We start from the raw sequence: 20,892 nt of genomic DNA, 5'->3' as shown, positions 1-20,892 counted from the left end.
TTATGTCAACGACCCAAAGTAAAATTGACCCTTTTGTTTGAAACGGCCTTTGCTTGTGAACTGATGTCTGATTTATGTCAATTCTAATTGGCTTGTTACAGGAGATTTTAAAATGCTGAGCTGAGAAGTTAGGAGTCTCTAGGGCTATTGTTCAACACACCATGGAACTTCTTCTGACATTTCCCCTTCCTGCTACCACCTACAGACTTTCAAAATAACAGAGTGATACCATCGTAACCAACACATCTGCTTCTGCTATTCTCAGGAGTTAAATGACTGATGACTGTATTTCAAGATTCAGGTTTAGTTTGCACTGTACTGAAGTGGTATTATTTGGGCTGGATGCCTCTATTTATAGGCTCTATATGTTTTTATTTCGATGGACACACATGGGGGTAGCTCTGGGCAGGGACTGTGTGAAAGCGAGTCAGTTGCTCATGTATATATTTGGCCTCACTTCCATTTCCTTAACTTTCAGCAACTGGTTTCCTGCCTCACAACTGACATCACCAATCAATGTCAAAAAAATCCCCCCACACACAAATGATATATAAAGTCAGCAGGCTTGTACAGAGTACCCCCATCAGTTTTTGTGTCATAGAGTCACAGCATGGGAACTGACCCTTCAGTCCAACTCATCCATGCTGACCAGATATCCTAACTTAATCTAGTCCCATTTGCCAGCATGTGGCCCATATTACTCTAAACCCTTTCTATTCATATACTCAATAAAGTGCCTTTTAAATCTAATTTTATCAGCCTCCACCACTTCTTCTGGTAGCTCATTCCATACGTACACCACCCTCTGTGTGAAATAGGTCCCTTTTAAATCTTTCCCCTCTCACCCTATGCTCTCTAGTTCTGGACTTCCCCACCCCAGGGAAAAAACCTTGTCTATATAGCCTATCCATGCCCCTCATGACTTTAAAAACCTCAATAAAGTCATCCCTCAGCCTCTGACGTTCCAGGGAAAACAGCCCCAGCCTATTCAGCCTCTCCCCATTGCTCAAACCCTCCAACCCTGGCAACATCCTTGTAAATCATTCTGAACCCTTTCAAGTTTCACAACAGCCTTCCAATAGGAGGGAGACCAGAATTGCACGCAATATTCCATGATGGAACACACTCGACTTGTCTGGACGTATGCGGCTCCAACAACACACAAGCAGCCCAACACCATCTGGTTCAAAGCAGCCCAATCACCACCTTAAGTATTCATTCCCACCAACACACAGGGTATTCCATCTACATGATGCATAGCAGATATTCACCAGTGCTCCTTTGATAGCACCTTTCATACCTGCAAGTTCTACCACCTACAGAGGGACAAGGCAGCAGGTGGACAGGATAGCACCCCTCCAAATTCCCCTCCGAGCCAAGCACCATCCTGACTGGAACTTTCTCACCATTCACCAAAATCCTAACATTGTCGCCCTATGAGATGTTGGTTTGCCTTCATTCCATGAACTGCAAATGATGAAGGGAAATTTGAGATGGGCAATAAATACTGGCCTTTCTATTGACACCATATTCCATGAAGAAATAAATCAAATTACCACATTCGTAACAGCATGGATCAAATGTAAGAATTGATGTAGCTTAGCTTGACTGAATGCAATCTATTCAGGGATAAGTAAATATATTGCAACATTTCTGTTCCTAACCCATGTAAATTTCAATCTGAATGTCAGCATTAATGGTGTTTAGTAACGCACTAAAACATATACAGTTATATGACTACAATTATGTGCACACTTGGCATCTGGAAAAGATCCATGTTCCAAGTATTTTAATGCCATGTGAAAAATATCACAGCATAGAAGTAATTATCAACTGAGGATACACAAAATATCATCGCATGTGAGGTCACCAGCCAGCCTATCATCCCTGTGCTGGTTCTCTGACAGAAACATACAATAGTCCCAAATCCAACACGACTTCACCAAAGCAATGAAAATTATTCAGAAATTGCCCGCCGAGTTTTAAAAACTCACTTGCTTTGTGAGAGTTATTTTCTTTTCCCTGCCTTCCCATTTGTTTTCTTGACATTCACATCCCCTCCTCCCTCCCGCCTTTCCCTTGCATTGCTGAGTTGCTCTGCCTGACATGATCTCAATTTTTCCACCGTGCTCATTCCGAGCTGAAAGTGCTGTGTTCTCCGTTCAACCAAAGAACGTGCATCCAGTTAGGGACAGTGGGTACAATGAGGGGAAGGGAGTCTGCGCTGTGGCTGCACTGAGTATGCTGCTATGGAGGACGGCACATAAGAGAGCAAAGCAAATTGGCTGTATAATAACGTTGAAGGTACCAGTAAGCCATTCATTTCATAGAATCCCTACAGTATGCATTTTTGATTTGAAGTATCGCAGCAGTATCCAGAGATGAAATAACTGAAGAATCACCCAGTGAGGCTTTGTGGGTGGAGCTAAGAAATAAGAAGGGGATGGTGAAATTATTGGGGTTGCCCTATAGGCCCCCAAATAGTCAACGGAAATTAGTGGAACAAATGTACAGGGAGACTGGGGTGACTTGCAGGAGCAATAGGGTTGTCATAGGAGGGGATTTTAATTTTCCTTACATCGACTGGAACTAAGCATTAAGGGCTTAGGTGGGGTGGAATTTGTCAAGTGCATTCAGGAAAGTTTCCTCAAGCAGTATATAGAGGGCCCAACTTGGGAAGGAGCAAAACCCGATGGGGAAATAGAGCAGGACAGGTGACTGAAGTGACAGTGTGGGAGCACTTTGAGATCAGTGACCATACTTCTATTAATTTTAAAATAGTTATGGTGCACAGCTTCAAATTCGAAATTGGGGCAAGGCAAATTATGATGGAATTAGACAGAAGCTTGCAGGGGTTGATTGGAGTAGTTTGTTTGCAGACAGAGGGACCTCTGGCAAGTGGGAGGCCTTTAAAAGGTGAGGTAGCTAGAATTCTATATGTTCCTGTAAGGATGAAGGGCAAAGTTGGCAGGAATAGGAAACTCTGGATGACAAGAGATATTGAGGTTTGACCAGAAAAAGAAAGAAGCATAGCTCAGGTACAAGCAGCTGGGATCAGGCGAATCCCTGGAGGTATATAGGGGATACAGGAGTTTACTGAAGAAGGAAATCAGGAGGATGGAAAGGGGGCGAGAGATAGCCTTGACTGAGACAATTAGGGTGAATCCAAAGTGGTTCTTTAAGGATATCAGAGGAAAAAGAATAAGTTGAGAGAGAATAGGATCCCTCAAGGACCAAAGTGGACATGTATGTGCAGAGCTGCAGGAGACAGGCAAAATCCTCAATTGATATTTCTCCTCTGTGTTTACTGTGAAGAAAGACATGAAGATTTGAGACCTTGGGGACATTAGTGGTCATATCTTGGGGACAGTCCATATCACAACAGAGGAGGTGTTAGATGTATCAGAATGTATGAAGGTGAATAAATCTTCTCGTCCTAATCAGATATATCCAAGAACACCACAAGAGGCTAGTGAAGAAATTGTGGGAGCCCTAGCTGATATTTTTGCTTCATCTTTAGCCATGGGGTGAGGTCTCGGAAGACTGAAGGGTAGTGAATGTTGTGCCCTTATTCAAGAAGGGCTGCAAATAAAACCCTGGGAACTACAGACCAGTAAGCCTCACATCTGTGGTGGGTAAGTTATGTGAGAAGATTCTCAGAGATAAGACATACATGCAGTTGGAAAGACAGAGATTGATTAGGAATAGTCAGCACAACTTTGTGCATGGGAGATCATGCCTCACAAATTTGTTAAGAGTTCTTTGATGAAGTGACCAGGAAGGTAGACTGGGCAGGGCAGTAGGTGTAGCCTATATGGATTTCAGTAAGGCCTTTGATAAGATTCTACATGGTAGGCTGCTTTGGAGGGTTAGACCGCATGGAATCCAGAGGGAACTGGCAAACTGGATACACAATCGACTTGATGGTGGGAAGCAGAGGGTAATAGTGGAAGGATGCTTATCGGACTGGAGGCCTGTGGCTAGTGGAGTACCTCAGGGGTCAGTGCTGGGCCCACTGCTGTTTGCTATCTATGTCAGTGATTTGGATGAGAATGTGCAAGCCATGATTAATAAGCTTGCTGATGACACTACAATAGGTGGTATTGTGGACAGTGAGGAAGATTATCAGAAATTGCAGCATGATCATGATCAGCTGGGGAAGTGGGCCGAAAAATGTCAAATGGAGTTTAATATACATAGTGTGAGGTCTTGCATTTTAGAAAGTCAAATCAAGGGAGGAGCTTCATGGTGAATGGTAGTGTCTTAGGGAGTTTAGTAGAATAGAGGGACCTTGGAGTGCAGGTGCACAGTTCTCTAAAAGTGGAGTCACAGGTAGACAGGGCCGTAAAGAAGGCTTTTGGCACACTGGCCTTCATCATCCGAAGCACTGGGTTAAAAGTTGGGAAGTTATGTTGCAGTTGTACAGGATGTTGGTGAGGCTGCATTTGGAGTATTGTAGTTGAAAATGTGTTGCTGGTTAAAGCACAGCAGGTTAGGCAGCATCCAAGGAATAGGAAATTCGACGTTTCGGGCATAAGCCCTTCATCAGGAACCTTTGGAGTATTGTATTCAGTTTTGGGTCACCTTGCTATAGGAAGGATGTTATTAAACTAGAAAGAGTGCAGAAGAAATGTACAAGAATGTTGCCAACACTCAACGGTCTGAATTATAGGCAGAGGTTGGACAAGCTAGGACTTTTTTCTTTAGAGTGTAAGAGACTGAGGGGAGATCTTAGAGAAGTGTATAAGATCATGAAAGGCATGGATAGGGTGAATGCACTCAGTCCTTTTCCCAGGGTTGGGGAATTGATGATTAGAGGGCGTCAGTTTAAGGTTAGAGGGGAAAGAATAAAAGGAACCTGAGGGCAACATTTTATACAGAGGGTGGTACACATATGGAATGAGCTGCCAGCAGAGGTAGTTGAGGTGAGTATATTAACAATATTTAAAAAGCATTTGGACAAATAGACAGATAGGAAACGTTTAGAAAGATATGGGCCAAGTGCAGATGGAAATTTTGGTCAGCATGGATCAATTTGGGTCAAAGGGTTTGTCTCTGTGCTGTAGGACTCTATGAGTGTGGAAACAGGTCCACACCAAATCTCCAAATAGCATCCCACCCAGATCGCCCCCCCCCCCCCCAATAATCCTGCATTTCCCATGGCTAAACCGCCTAACTTACACATTTTTGGACTGTGGGAGGAAACTTATGCAGACACAGAGGAGAATATGCAAACTCCAAGCAGACAGTCGCCCAAGGCCAGAATTGAACCCAAGTCCCTGGTGCTGTGAGGCAGCTGTGCTAACCACTAAGCCACCATATATTGGTACCAGGATGTCTTTAGTCATATTAGTTCCCTTGCATTTTCCCCAAAGTTTTAGTTATGGTAGTTATTTACTCCCAGTACTGTTGGTGACAATAGTTTCTCACATAAGAACAATTTAGTTCTCAGGATCTTGAGATTTCAGGGAACCAAGGATCTAGTGAGAGGCAGAATTGAAAGAAATGAGTATCTGGGGAAATTAATGGGGTTAAAGGCAAACAAATCACAGGGGCCTAATAATCTATGTCTGATAGTGCCAAAAGAGGTGGATCATGGAAATATTGCATTGTTGATGGTCATCTTCTAAAATTCTATAGACTGTAGGGCAGGTCCTACATCTTGGAGGGTGAGAGATGGAACCCCACTATTTAAAAAGGGATAGAGAAAACACAGAATTACAGACTAGTTCGTCTAACATCAACACTGATGAAAATGCTAGAATATGTTAAAGATGTGCTAGAATGTTCTCATTTATGGGGGAGGTGATGGCCTATTGGTATTATTGCCAGACTACTAATCTAGAGTAATGATTTGGGGATTCAGGTTTAAATCCTGCTCTGGCCGATGGTGGAGTTTGAATTATATGTGACTCTGGACTCTCAACAATGTAGTCACCCTGGGTGGTTAGGGATGGGCAATTAATGTGGGTCTGGCCAGTGATGCCTACATCCTATGAATGAATAAAAAATATTGTTGCAAGAGAAATTAAGCATAAATTAGGGATATTTTTCTATAGCTGCACAAGGCTTTTGAATTCACATCCAGAATGTTGTGAAGAATCAATCTTTTTGTCTGAAAAATGATATAACTGCAGTGGAAGCAATTCAGAAGAAGTTAATTTAACTGACCCCTGGGCTAAAGGGGTTTATGTATGAGGAGTGGTTGGACAGGATGGGCCCTAAACACCCATTAAAGTGTGGAAGAGCGACGTGTGATCTTATTGCAAAGTGTGAGGACTATATAGTGTGGACGTATTTTGGGGGAATCTATCTAACATAAACATTTGAGTTATCTCATTTAAGAAGTGTTTTCTCTCAGAGGGTCATGTGCCTTTGGAATTCTCTTCCCTAAAGTGCAGTGGAGACTGGGTCATTGAATGGGTCAGTCAGTGCTGAGTGGGGAAGATGTTTGGCCTCGTTATGGGTGTTGGAGGTGGTGGGGAGCAGGCAGTAGTGTAGAAGTAAAGCCAAAATCAGATTGGCCATAATTGTACGGAATGATGAAACACGCTAAGAAGGCCAAACGCCCCATCCTGCTCTGAATTGCTGCTTTCATGAGGGATCTTACGCCAGCCACGAGGAAGCTGCTAACAGCTATCTCTCCTTTTGCATGCCTTGTACACTCTCTGTACTGATCCAAACTTGCATCCTCCAAGTAGTGATGGCTGTACATGCAGCTGCTCAGACTAAAGCTCCAGAGACAGTGAAGGAATCTCCCTCTGTAACTCTCTGAGCATGGAATTGCTTTGCCTCACCTTCGGGCACAAAAGGCGTGACTCGTGGTGTGCCCTGATGCCAACAAACATTCAGGGGCGGATTTTCAAACAGTGCTATGGTTAACTTCAAAATCATGGTCCCAGAGGTCATCTTGGGATCCCAAAATCACTATGACAGGCTGAAAGTTTCAAAGGTAAATAGGGAATGGGAAACCTATTTGCTGCTCCTTCCGGAGGTTGTTAAAGTGTGGTCAGGGTTGCAAACTTTCAAAGGCTTTTCTCACCAGACTCAAACTGTCTGCTGCCCGTTAGCGTCGGACTGCCAGAGAGTTTATTGAGATGTTAGAAAGTTTTTCGCTATTTGAGTTCTGAAGCTTTGTGGCTGAACTGTTGCTGAGTTACTAATTGTACTTGGCCACTTTCTTGATGAAGGGCTCTGGCCCGAAACGTCGAATTTCCTGTTCCTTGGATGCTGCCTGACCTGCTGTGCTTTAACCAGCAACACATTTTCAGCACTTTCTTCCATCTCCTATTTGGCTGGCACTCTAAAAAGTGCCCTGTTGCCATGGTACAAGCCCCAACATGGCTGCCACCTCTGACATTCACTGCTCATTGTCTGCTGATACTTCAACCTAAGCCATTTTCTCGCAGAGCAAGCCTTTAAAGAGTCACAAAAAATGATTTTGCATCGCTTACTAATACTTTCTTTTGCTACAGGAGAGAAAAAAGATTCATCAGCGATTCTCAGATAGCACCTTCCAAAATCACAACAACTTCCATCTCAAAGGACAAAGGCAGCACATGACATAGGAACACCACCACCTGCAAATTTCCCTCCAAGCCACTCCCGTTCCTGACTTCAAAATATATCATCATTCCTTCAGTGTGGCTGTGTTAAACCTCTGGAATTCCTGCCCTAACAGTATTTGTGGGTCAACCCACAGTGGGTGGATTGCAATGGTTCAAGAAGACAGCTTACCACCACCTTCTCAAGGGCAACTGGGGACAGGCAGTAAATGCTGGACAGCCAGTGATGGCCACATCCCATGAGTGAATGAAAAAAAGCTGACCACTGGTATTGCAGACATCTTGATCTCACTCTAGCAAAATCTTTGCACCTCACAAGGCAGGTGGGAGGTGGTCAGCTTCTCCTTTAAGATATTCCTTCAAGACCCCTCGTCAATGACACATATGGTCATCTATTGGCAGCATCTGGATTAGTGGTGCTGGAAGAGCACAGTAGTTCAGGCAGCATCCGAGGAGCAGTAAAATCGACATTTTGGGCAAAAGCCCTTCATCGATGGGCAGCACTCTATCTCTGAGATTTTATTAAAATTCACTTAGAGTCATAGAGATGTACAGCATGGAAACAGACTCTTCAGTCCAACCTGTCCACGCCGACCAGATATCCCAACCCAATCTATTCCCAACTGCCAGCATCCAGCCCATATCCCTCCAAACCCTTCCTATTCATATACCCATCCAAATGCCTCTTAAATGTTGCAATTGTACCAACCTCCACCACATCTTCTGGCAGCTCAGTCCATACACGTACCACCCTCTGCGTGAAAAAGTTGCCCCTTAGGTCTCTTTTATATCTTTCCCCCCTCACCCTAAACCTATGCCCTCTAGTTCTGGACTCCCCGACCCCAGGGAAAAGACTTTGTTTATTTATCATATCCATGCCCTACATAATTTTGTAAACCTCGATAAGGTCACCCCTCAGCCTCATAACGTCTTTCCGATAGGAAGGAGACCAGAATTGCACGCAATATTCCAACAGTGGCCTAAACAATGTCCTATACAGCCTCAACATGACCTCCCAACTCCTGTACTCAATACTCTGACCAATAAAGGAAAGCATACCAAACACCTTCTTCACTATCCTACCTACCTGTGACTTCACTTTCAAGGAGCTATGAACCTGCACTCCAAGGTCTTTTTGTTCAGCAACACTTCCTAGGACCTTACCATTAAGTGTATAAGTCCTGCTAGGATTTGCTTTCCCAAAATGCAGCACCTCGCATTAATCTGAATTAAACTCCATCTGCCACTTTTCAGCCCATTGGTCCATCTGGTCCAGATCCAGTTGTAATCTGAGGTAACCCTCTTTGCTGTCCACTAACCTCCAATTTTGGTGTCATCTGCAAACTTACTTATTGTACCTCTTATGCTCACATCCAAATCATTTATGTAAATGACAAAAAGTAGGGGATCCAGCACCAATCCTTGTGGCACTTCACTGGTCACAGGCCTCCAGTCTGAAAAACAACCCTTCACCACCACCCTCTGTCTCCTATCTTTGAGCCAACTCTGTATCCAAATGGCTAGTTCTCCCTGTATTTCATGAGATCTAACCTTGCTAATCAGTCTCCCATGGGGAACCTTGTCGAACGCCTTACTGAACTCCATATAGATCACATCTACTGCTCTGCCCTCATCAATCTACTTTGTTACTTGTTCAAAAAACTCAATCAAGTTTGTGAGACATGATTTCCCACGCACAAAGCCATGTTGACTATCCCTAATCAGTCCTTGCCTTTCCAAATGCATGTACATCCTGTCCCTCAGGATTCCCTCCAACAACTTGCCCACCATTGAGGTCAGGCTCACTGGTCTATAGTTCCCGGCTTGTCTTTTCCGCCCTTCTTAAACAGTGGCACCACGTTTGCCAACCTCCAGTCTTTCGGCACCTCACCTGTGACTATCGATGATACAAATATCTCAGCAAAAGGCCCAGCAATCATTTCTCTAGCTTCCCACAGAGTTCTTGGGTACACCTGATCAGGTCTTGGGGATTTATCCATCTTTAACATTTCAAGACATCCAGCATTTCCTCCTCTGTAATATGGACATTTTGCAAGATGTCACCATCTATTTCCCTACTGTCTATATCTTGCATATCCTTTTCCACAGTAAATACTGATGCAAAATATTCATTAAGTATCTCCCCCATTTTCTGTGGCTCCACACAAAAGCCGTCTTGCGATCTTTGAGGGGCCCTATTCTCTCCCTAGTTACCCTTTTGTCCTTAATATATTTGTAAAACCCCTTTGGATTCTCCTTAATTCTATTTGCCAATGCTATCTCATGTCCCCTTTTTGCCCTCCTGATTTCCCTCTTAAATATACTCCTACTTTCTTAATACTCTTCTGAAGGATCTATCCTGTCTATACCTGACATATACTTCCTTCTTTTTCTTAACCAAACCCTCAATTTCTTTAGTCATCCAGCATTCCCTATACCTACCAGCCTTCCCTTTCACCCTAACAGGAATATAGTTTCTCTGGATTCTTGTTATCTCATTTCTGAAGGCTTCCCATTTTCCAGCCATCCCTTTACCTGCGAATATCTGCCTCCAATCAGCTTTGGAAAGCTCTTGCATCATCCCATCAAAATTGGCCTTTCTCCAATTTAGAACTTCAACTTTTAGATCTGGTTTATCCTTTTCCATCATGATTTTAAAACAAATAGAATTATGGTCGCTGGTCCCAAAGTGCTCCCCCACTGACACCTCAGTCACCTGCCCTGCCTTATTTCCCTAGAGTAGGTCAAGTTTTGCACCTTCTCTAGTAGGTACATCCACATACTGAATCAGAAAATTGTCTTGTACGCACTTAAGAAATTCCTCTCTATCTAAACCTTTGGCAGTCCCAGTCTATGTTTGGAAAGTTAAAGTCCCCTACCATAACCACCCTAGTATTCTTACAGATAGCTGAGATTTCCTTACAAATTTGTTTCTCAATTTCCCTCTGACTATTAGAGGGTCTATAATACAATCCCAATAAGGTGATCATCCCTTTCTTATTTCTCAGTTCCACCCAAATAACTTCCCTGGATGTATTTCCGGGAATATCCTCCCTTCAGCACACCTGTAATGCTATTCCTTATCAAAAATGCCACTCCCCCTCCTCTCTTGCCTCCCTTTCTATCCTTCCCATAGCATTTGTATCCTGGAACATTAAGCTGCCAGTCCTGCCCATCCCTGAGCAATGTTTCTGTAATTGCTATGATATCCCAGTCTCCCATGTTCCTAACCATGCCCTGAGTTCATCTGCCTTCCCTGTTCGGCCCCTTGCATTGAGATAAATGCAGTTTAATTTATTAGTCCTACCTTGTCCCTGCCTGCTCTGACTGTTTGATTCACTTCCGTTCTCAACTGTACCAGTCTCAGATTGATCTCTTCCCTTACTATCTCCATGGGTCCCCCCCCACCTTACTTGTTTAAATCCTCCCAAGTAGTTCTAGCAAATTTCCCTGCCAGTATATTAGTCCCTTTCCAATTTAGGTACAATCCGTCCTTCTTGCACGGCCACTTCTACCCCAAAAGAGATTCTAATGATCCAAAAATGTGAATCCTTCGCTCATACACCAGCTCCTCAGTCATGCATTCATTTGCTCTATCCTAATATTCCTGCCCTCACTCGCTCGTAGCACTTGCAGGATATAAACTTCGTTTGCTGGGCCAGCATCCAACGCCCATTCCAAGTTGCCCTGGAGAAGATGGTGGTCTGTCTTCTGGAAGAACTACAGTCCATTTGGTGTCGATACACCAACAATGTCATTAGGGAGTCAGAAAGTTAATAAATCTAAGTTCTACCTCAGGATCTCAGCGCAAAAATTCAGTCTAAAATCCAGAGCGGCACCAAGTGAGCAGTGCACAGTGAGACCCTGTCTTACAGATGACACTTCAACGTGAGAACATATCTGTATTTTCAGGTGGACATAAAGGAACCAATGACACAATTTCTGAGGGAGATCAGGAGAGGCTTTTTGGTGCTTTTGTATTATTTATCCACAAGTCATAAACAGGTTACCTGGTTGTTAACACATTGCTGGTAAATTGCTGTGAACAAACTTGATGCCAATATTTGCTACTGCAATGGACCATGGTTCTTTTCCTTTTGGATTACTGGAGCTTCAACATTTGTCCCCTCTGAAAGTAACAAGACATTTTGCAGTTTAAATGTGATTGTGTGGTGTGCACTTAAGCTGCACAAAATTGGCACTTTTCAGATCAGTAATACTCTACTTTATGAGCCAGAGTGGTGAGGAGTCTTTAAGGTAAGGAAATAAATGGCCAAACAACAGCCTTCAGCCTTTCATACCAAAGAACATAGAACATTACAGCGCAGTACAGGCCCTTTGGCCCTCGATGTTGTGCTGACCTGATGAACCAATCTGAAGTCCATCTGACATACACTATTTCATTTTTGTCCTCTGTTTATCCAATGACCATTTAAATGCCCTTAAAGTTGGCGAGTCTGCTACTATTACAGGCAGTGCATTTCACACCCCTATTATCACTGAGTAAAGAATCTACCTCTGACATCTGTCTTATATCTATCACCCCTCAATTTAAAGCTATCCCCTCATGTTAGCCATCACCATCTGAGGAAAATGGCTCTCACAGTCTAACCTGTCTAACCCTCTGATTACCTTATATGTCTCAATTAAGTCACCTCTCAATCTTCTCTCCAATGAAAACAGCCTCAAGTCCCTCAGCCTTTCCTCATAATGTCTTCCTTCCATACCAGACAACATCTGAGTAAAACTCCTCTGAACCCTTTCCAAAGCTTTCACATTCTTCCTCTAATGCAGTGACGAGAACGGTATGCAATACTCCAAATGTGGCTGCAGCAGAGTTTAGTACAGCTGCAGCATTATCTCATGGTTCCGAAACTCAAGCCCTCTACCAATAAAAGCTAAAACATTGTATGCCTTCTTAATAATCCTATCAATCTGGGTGGCACGTTTCAAGGATCTATATACATGGACACTTGAGATCTCTCTGCTCATCTACACTACCAAAAATCTTACCATTAGCCCAGTACTCTGCACTCCTGTTACTCCTTCCAAATCAATCACCTCACACTTTTCTGCATTAAACTCCATTTGCCACCTCTCAGCCCAGCTCTGCAGTTTATCTATGTCTCTCTGGAACCTACAATGTCCTTCGTCACTATCCAAAACTCTACCAACCTATGTGCCATTCACAGATTTACTAATGCATCCTTGTATGCCCTCATTAAGGTCGTTTATAAAAATGACAAACAGCAGTCGACCCAAAACAAATCCTTGCAGTACCCCATTAGTAACTGAACTCCAAAATGAATATTTCCCATCAACCACCACCCATTGTCTTCTTTCAGCTAGCCAATTTCTGATCCCAACCACTAAATCAATCCTATGCCTCTGTATTTTGTGCAATAACCTACCATGGAGAACTTTATCAAATGCCTTACTGAAATCCATATACATCACCTCAACCACTTTACCCTCATCCAGTTGTTTGGTCACCTTCTCAAATAACTCAGTAAGGTTTGTGAGGCACAACCTACCCTTCACAAAACCATGTTGACTATCCACAATCAAAATATTCATCTCTAGATGATTATAAATCCTATCTTTTATAACACTTTCCAACCCATTACCCACAACCGAAGTAAGGCTCACAGGTCTATAATTTCCAGTGTTGTCTCTACTTCCCTTCTTGAACAAGGGAACAGCATTTGCTATCCTCCAGTCTTCTGGCACTATTTCTGTAGACAATGATGACATTAAGATCAAAGCCAAAGGCTCGGCAATTTCCTCCCTGGCTTCCCAGAGAATCTTAGGATAAATCCCATCCGGCTCAGGGGACTTATCTATTTTTACACTTTCCAGAATTGCTAACACCTCCTCCTTGTGCACCTTAATCCCATCTAGTCTAGTAGCCAGTTTCTCATAATCTTTTTCCAGTGTGAATACTGATGAAAAATATTCATTTAGCGCTTCCCCTATCTCCTCTAGCCTATACACAATTTCCCATTACTACGCTTGATTGGCCCTAATCTTTCTCTTGTCATCTTTTATTCCTGATAAAGCTATAGAAAGCCTTATGGTTTTCCTTGATCATATCCGCCAATGACTTCTCACGCCCCCTCCTGGCTCTTATTAGCTCTCTCTTTAGCTCTTCCCTGACTAACTTGTAACTCTCAAGCACCCTAACTGAGCCAACATATCTCATCCGAACATAAGACTTCTTCTTCCTCTTGACAAACAATTCAACTTTCTTCATAAACCATGGCTCCCACACTCGATAACTTCTTCCCTCCCTTACTGGTCCATATTTATCAAGGGTCCGCAGTAGCTGTTCCTTGAATAAGCTCCACATTTCAACTGTGCCCAACCCCTGCAGTTTCCATCCCCATCCTATGCATCCTAAATCCTTCCTAATCGCATCATAATTGCCTTTGCCACAGCTATAGCTCTAGCCCTGCGATATATACCTATCCCTTTCCATCACTAAATACTTTTGAATTGTGATCACTATCACCAAAGTGCTCATCTACCTCCGAATCTAATACCTGGCCGTGTTCATTACCCAGTACCAAATCTAATGTGGCCTCGCCCCTTGTTGGCTTGTCTACATACTGTGTCAGGAAACCCTCCTGCACACATTGGACAAAAATTGATCCATCTGAAGTACTTGAACAAGAGTATTCCCAGTCAATATTTGGAAAGTTAAAGTCCCCATAACAACTATCCTGCCATTCGTGCTCCTATCGAGGATCATCTTTGATATCCTATCCTCTACATCTCTGCAACTATTTTGAGGTTAATAGAAAACTCCCAATAGGGTAACCTCTCCTTTTCTGTTTCTAATCTCAGCCCATACTACCTCAGTAGAGGGGTCCTCAAACGTCCTTCCTGCAACCGTAATACTGTCCTTGACTAAGAGTGCCACAACACCCACTCTTTTATCATTTTCTCTGTTCTTCCTGAAACATCTATATCCTGGAACCTACAATAACCATTCCTGTCCCTGCTGCACCCATGTCTCTGAAATGGCCACAACATTGAAATCTCAGATACGAACCCATGCTGAAATTCACCCACCTTATCCTAGATGCTCCTGGCATTGAAGGAGACACACTTCAAACCAACTTCCTGCCTGCTCTGCCTTCTTGCGATCTTGAAATCTTGAGTTCTGACTTCACTACTCTCATCCTCCCATATACTTGAACTACAATTTTGGTTCCCATCCTTCTGCTGAATTAGTTAGCAAACTTCCCCAGTGGGGTATTTGTACCCCTCTGGTTCATGTGAAGACCATCCTGCTTGTAGAGGTCCCACCTAACCCAGAAAGAGCCCCAATTATCCAGGTATCCAAAACGCTTCCTCCTGCACCATCCCTGTAGTTTTGTGTTCAACTTCTCTCTCTCCCTATTCCTTGCTTTGCTAGCGCATGGCTCAGGCAACAAACCAGAGATGACAACTTTGTTCTAGCTCTAAAGCTTCCATCCTAGCTCCTTGAACTTCTGCTTTAAATCCCCATCTCTCTTCCTCTCTTTGTTGTTGGTGCCTATGTGGACCACGACTTGGGCTGCTCCCCCTTCCCCTTGAGGATCCTGAAAACATGATCAGAGACATCATGTACTCCGGCACCTGGGAGGCAACACACCAAACGTGAGTGTCTCTCATTCCACAGAACCTCCTATCTGTCCCCCTAACTATGGAGTCCCCAATGACTACCGCTCTGCTCCTCTTCCCCCTTCCCTTCTGAACAACAGAGACAAATTCTGTGCTAGAGATCTGTGCTCCATTGCTTACCCCTAGTAAGTGATCCCACCAACAGTATCCAAAATGGTATACTTGTGGAGGGGAACGGCCACAGAGGATCCCTGCACTGCCTACCGGTTTCCATTCCATCCCTGATGATAACCCATCTACCTTCCTGTACCTGAGGTGTTACTACCTTCTTATAACTCCTCTCAATTGCCCCCTCTGCTTCCCAAATGATCCGAAGTTCATCCAGCTCCAGCTCCAGCTCCAGCTTCAGTTCCCTAACATGGTTTTCGAGGAGCTGGAGTTGGGTGCACCTTCCACCGATGCAGTCAGCAGGGACACAAGTGGTGACTCTTACCTCCCACTTACTGCAGGAGGAACATTCGACTGCCCTAACCTCAATTCCCACTATTCTAAATTCCCAACAAGATTGCTGAAAAACTAAAAAAAAGAAACCAGTCACCTTACCTATCGGTCGGGAAGGTAAGTGATTGTTATTTAAGAACTTACCTCAATGCCAACGGTCTTTTTGCAGCACAGAGCGGCGGGAGCTGGGCGGAAGTGAAGTCGGAGCCCAAAGCAGGTCGGGAAGGTAAGTGATTGTTGTTTGAGTGGGTGTGTTCTAGACCCCAGATCCTACAAAGTAGGGCCTCCTCTAACCTAAATTAAAAGCCCACAGACTTGCCCCAAAAAGAGGGTCCAAGGAAGTTCCTGTGAATTGAAGAGTGAGGCTTTAGCTCAGGAGTCTTTGACAAGGAGGTTGAGTGAAGTGATTACGTCACAGTTGAAGAGGGTGAAGACATGACTGCCAAGCTGGTTCAGTGTGCTACGTACTTGATGTGGGAGATCAACAATGTTGATGTGTCTGGCTCTTAAGTGTGGAAAGTGTGTGCACATTCAGCTACTGACAGAGTATATTGCAGAACTGATGAAAGAACTCGAGGACCTTAGGTTCATCTGAGAGAACGAGATCTTTCTGGACAAGACCTTCAGCGAGGTTATTACACTGACCGTACCAGAAGAGGGCAGAAGAGAGCAGACAATGAGGAAGGCAGAGAGGAGATAGGTGCAAGAGACCCTGTGGGAAGTACCTGACAGGAACAAGTTGAATCTTTTGGAAACAGTAGAGACAGATGACACTGCCAGTCTGCGAGGTGGCCAGGTCTGTCAATCAGATGTTGGCGTGTAGGCAGAGCGGAAGAGTCGGACATCGCACAGAGCTGTGGTAATAGGGGACTCCATAGTGAAAGGAACTGACCGGGGTTTTTGTGGCAGCAGGCGGGACTTAAGGATGGTGCGTTGCCTTCCTGGTGCCAGGGTTAAAGACATCACGGACAGAGTGCAGGAAATCCTCAAGAGCGAAGGTGAAGAGCCAGAGGTGGTGGTACATGTTGGCACAAATGATGTCGGGAAGAAGAGGAGGAACATACAAGAGTGGGACTTTGGAGAACTAGGAAGAAGGCTGAAAAGTAGAACGTCCAGGGTGGTTATCTCCAGTTGCTTCCAGTTCCTCGGGCTGGTGAGGCCAGAAACAGGGAGATAATGGACTTGAATGTGTGGCTGGGGAACTGGTGCAGGAAGCAAGGATTTAAATTCTTGGATCACCGGAGCATATTTTGTGGTAAGTATAAATTATACAAGAGAGACGGTTTGCACCTTAATAGGTTGGGGACCAGCATTCTGGCAGGCAGGTTTGCTACTGCAACACAGCTACGTTTAAACTAAGTAGCGGGGGGGGAGGGGAAACGAACTGGATGTTTAGGAAGGAAATTGAAGGGAAAGTGAGAACAAGGGAAGTCAAGAAAGACAACTGTAACAATGAGGCAGAAAACTCAAAAAGGGATCATGCTGTAAGGTTGAGTGAAATAGGAGTTGATGGAAAGGGTGAGGGCAGTAACAAATTAAAAATACTATACCTGAATGCACGAAGCATTAGACATAAGATGATGGGCTTCTTTTGGAAATTGGCAGATACAATATTGTGGCTTCAAGTGGACAGGGCCTGGGAAATGAATATTCAAGGCTACACGTGCTATTGTAAAGACAAATTGACGGGCAGAGAGGGTGGGGTGGACATGTTGGTAAGGGATGATATTCAGTCCCTTGCGGGGGGGGGGGGAACCTAGAATCATGGGATGTAGAGTCAGTATGGATACAGCTGAGAAATTCTAAGGGTAAAAAGACCCTCTTGGGAGTTATCTACGGGTCCCCAAACAGTAGTCTGGATGTCGGATGTAAGTTGAATCAGGAACTGAAATTGGCCTGTTGCAAAGATGTTACTACAGTTGTTATGGGGGATTTCAACATGCAGGTAGACTGGGAGAATCAGGATGGTATTGGACCTCAAGAAAGAGACTTTGTGGAGTGCCTCCGAGATGGATTCTTAGAACAGCTGGTGCTGGAGCCGACCAGGGAGAAGGCAATTCTGGTATTGTGCAACGAACCAGAATTGATCAGGGACCTCGAAGTGAAGGAGCCATTGGGAAGTAGTGACCATAATACAATAAGCTTCAATCTGCAATTTGAGAGGGAGAGGGTACAATCGGAAGTGACAATATTTCTGTTGAATAAAGAGAACTATGGAGCTATGAGGGAGGAGCTGGCCAAAGTTCAATGGTGCAATACCTTAGCAGGGATGACTGTGGAGGAACAATAGCAGATATTTCTATGCATAATGCAGAAGATGCAGGATCAGTTCATTCCAAAAAGGAAGAAAGATCCTAGGAGGAAGCATGGGTGGGCGTGTCTGATGAGGGAAGTTAAGAAACACATAAAGTTAAAAGAGAAAAAGTATAACATAGCAAAGATAAGTGGGAAAACAGAGGACTGGGAAGCTTTTAAAGAACAACAGAGGATTACTAAGAAGGAAATACGCAGAGAAAAAATGAGATACGAAGGTAAACTGGCCAAAAATATAAAGGAGGATAGTAAAAGCTTTTTTAGGTATGTGAAAGGCAAAAAAAATGGTTAAGACTAAAATTGGGCCCTTGAAGACAGAAACAGGGGAATATATTACAGGGAACAAAGAAAAGGCAGAAGAATTAAATGGGTACTTCAGATCTGTGTTCACTGGAGAAAACACAAACAATCTCCCTGAAGTAATAGTGGCTGAAGGACCTGAACTTAAGGGAATTTATATTTGCCAGGAATTGGTGCTGGAGAGACTGTTAGGTCTGAAGGTTGATAAGTCCCCGGGGCCTGATGGTCTACATCCCAGGGTACTGAAGGAGGTGGCTCAAGAAATCGTGGATGCATTGGTGATTATTTTCCAGAGTTTGATAGATTCGGGGTCAGTTCCTGTGGATTGGAGGGTGGCTAATGTTGTACCACTTGTTAAGAAAGATGGGAGAGAGAAAGCAGGAAAATATAGACCAGTTAGTCTGACCTCAGTGGTGGGAAAAATACTGGAGTCAATTATAAAGGATGAAATTATGACACATCTGAATAGTAGTAACAGGATAGGTCAGAGTCAGCATGAATTTATGAAGGGGAAATCATGCTTGACTAACCTTCCGGACTTTTTTGAGGATATGACTCTGAAGATGGACGAGGGAGATCCAGTAGATGTAGAGTACCTGGACTATCAGAAAGCTTTTGATAAAGTCCCACATAGGAGGTTAGTGAGCAAAATTAGGGCGCATGGTATTGGGGGCAAAGTACTAACTTGGATTGAAATTGGTTGGCTGATAGGAAACAAAGATAGTGATAAACGGCTCCATTTCGAAATGGCAGGCAGTGACCAGTGGGGTACCGCAGGGATCAGTGCTGGGACCGCAGCTTTTTACAATATATGTTAATGATATAGAAGACGGTGTTAGGAATAACATTAGCAAATTTGCTGATGATGCAAAGCTGGGTGGCAGGGTGAAATGTGAGGAAGATGTTAGGAGATTACAGGGTGACCTGGACAGGTTAGGTGAGGGGTCAGATGCATGGCAGATGCAGTTTAATGTGGATACATGTATGGTTATCCACTTTGGTGGCAAGAACAGGAAGGTGGATTACTGCCTAAATGGAATCAAGTTAGATAAAGGGGCAGTACAGAGAGATCTGGGTGTTCTTGTAGGCCAGTCAATGAAGGTAAGCATGCAGGTACAGCAGGTAGCAAAGAAGGCTAATAGCATGCTGACCTTCATAACAAGAGAGATTGAGTATAGAAGCAAAGAGGTTCCTCTGCAGCTGTACAGGGCCCTGGTGAGACCACACCTGGAGTACTGTGTGCAGTTCTGGTCTCCAAATTTGAGGAAAGACATTCTGGTTATTGAGGGAGTGCAGCGTAGGTTCACTAGGTCAATTCCTGGAATGGCGGGATTACCTTAACTGAAAGATTGGAGCAACTGGGCTTGTATACCCTTGAGTTTAAAAGACTGAGAGAGGATCTGATTGAGACATATAAGTTTATTAAAGGATTGGACACTCTGGAGGCAGGAAACATGTTTCCGCTGATGGGTGAGTGCCGAACCAAAGGACACAGCTTAAAAATACGGGGTAGACCATTTAGGACAGAGATGAGGAGAAACTTCTTCACCCAGAGAGTGGTGGCTGTGTGGAAAGCTCTTCCCCAGAGGGCAGTGGAGGCCTAGTCTCTGGATTCATTTAAGAAAGACTTGGATAGAGCTCTCAAGGATAGTGGAATCAAGGGTTATGGAGATAAGGCAGGAACAGGATACTGATTAAGGATGATCAGCCATGATCATAATGAATGGTGGTGCAGGCTCGAAGGGCAGAATGGCCCACTCCCGCACCTATTGTCTTGCTGCCTGAAGCGCTGTGTTCTTCTAGCACCACTAATCCAGAATCTGGTTTCCAGCATCTGCAGTCATTGTTTTTACCTATTGTCTATTGTCTATCAACGCACAGAACCTTTTTTGGTTAGAGGAGGACAGGTGGGAGACACGATCCGAGTAGTGTTTCGGGTAAAGCAACCACCAAAATATAAAGCCTCACTGTGATTGTGGTACATTCAGGGGCATTCAGAAACCTAATGACTAGAAACAGGTCTTCCCCTTCTTTCTGAGGGAAAAAGATGAAAAAGAAAAACCTTCAAAATTTAGCAAAAGAGTTCCAATACAAGAAACTATTCAGGCCCACCCAATCGACTATCAAATCAGAGATGGACTGTCACTTTGTGGACAACATCATGTCATCATCAGTAACAACCAAAAGCACCATGAGAATTAATTCACTCTAACCTTCGTGGCCTGGACTTTGATCTACAAAATTTATTTCTCACCGTTGATATTTTTCCACCAAAGTATTTGCATCAAACAGTTCTTCTAATTAATGAGTGAATGTGTGCGAGTTCGCTTTTTAGATGGGGCATAGCTTAAGTCAGATAGTGATAAATTAGTAATCCATTTTTTATTGCCATTTGTTAAAGAATAAGGTGATGGCTGTGGGTGACTACTTTGGCAATACCTGGCATCTGTTGCCAGGTTACTATGCGGGCATGACAGATCCAGTCCCCACTTGACATGAACATGGGGAGAGCAGCACCCAGACAAACATGGGCATCCAGTCTGTCTAATTCTCACTGCTTTTTATAGCTCCGTTGCAGCCATCCAACTGGACCTGTGGTCGCAGC

The 20,892-nt window shown here is 43.9% G+C and overlaps 1 protein-coding gene across 2 annotated transcripts in view; it reads right to left on the bottom strand.

Annotated features, from left to right (window-relative positions):
* ptprn2 (protein tyrosine phosphatase receptor type N2) overlaps window positions 1-20,892 on the bottom strand; it is a 956,995-nt gene that overhangs the window by 130,148 nt on the left and 805,955 nt on the right. The gene's annotated exons all lie outside the window — the stretch shown is intronic.

The sequence above is a fragment of the Hemiscyllium ocellatum genome, chromosome 5 (assembly GCF_020745735.1).
Source record: "Hemiscyllium ocellatum isolate sHemOce1 chromosome 5, sHemOce1.pat.X.cur, whole genome shotgun sequence".
Classification (NCBI taxonomy): Eukaryota; Metazoa; Chordata; class Chondrichthyes; order Orectolobiformes; family Hemiscylliidae; genus Hemiscyllium; species Hemiscyllium ocellatum.
This window is presented reverse-complemented; position numbering and strand designations above follow the sequence as displayed.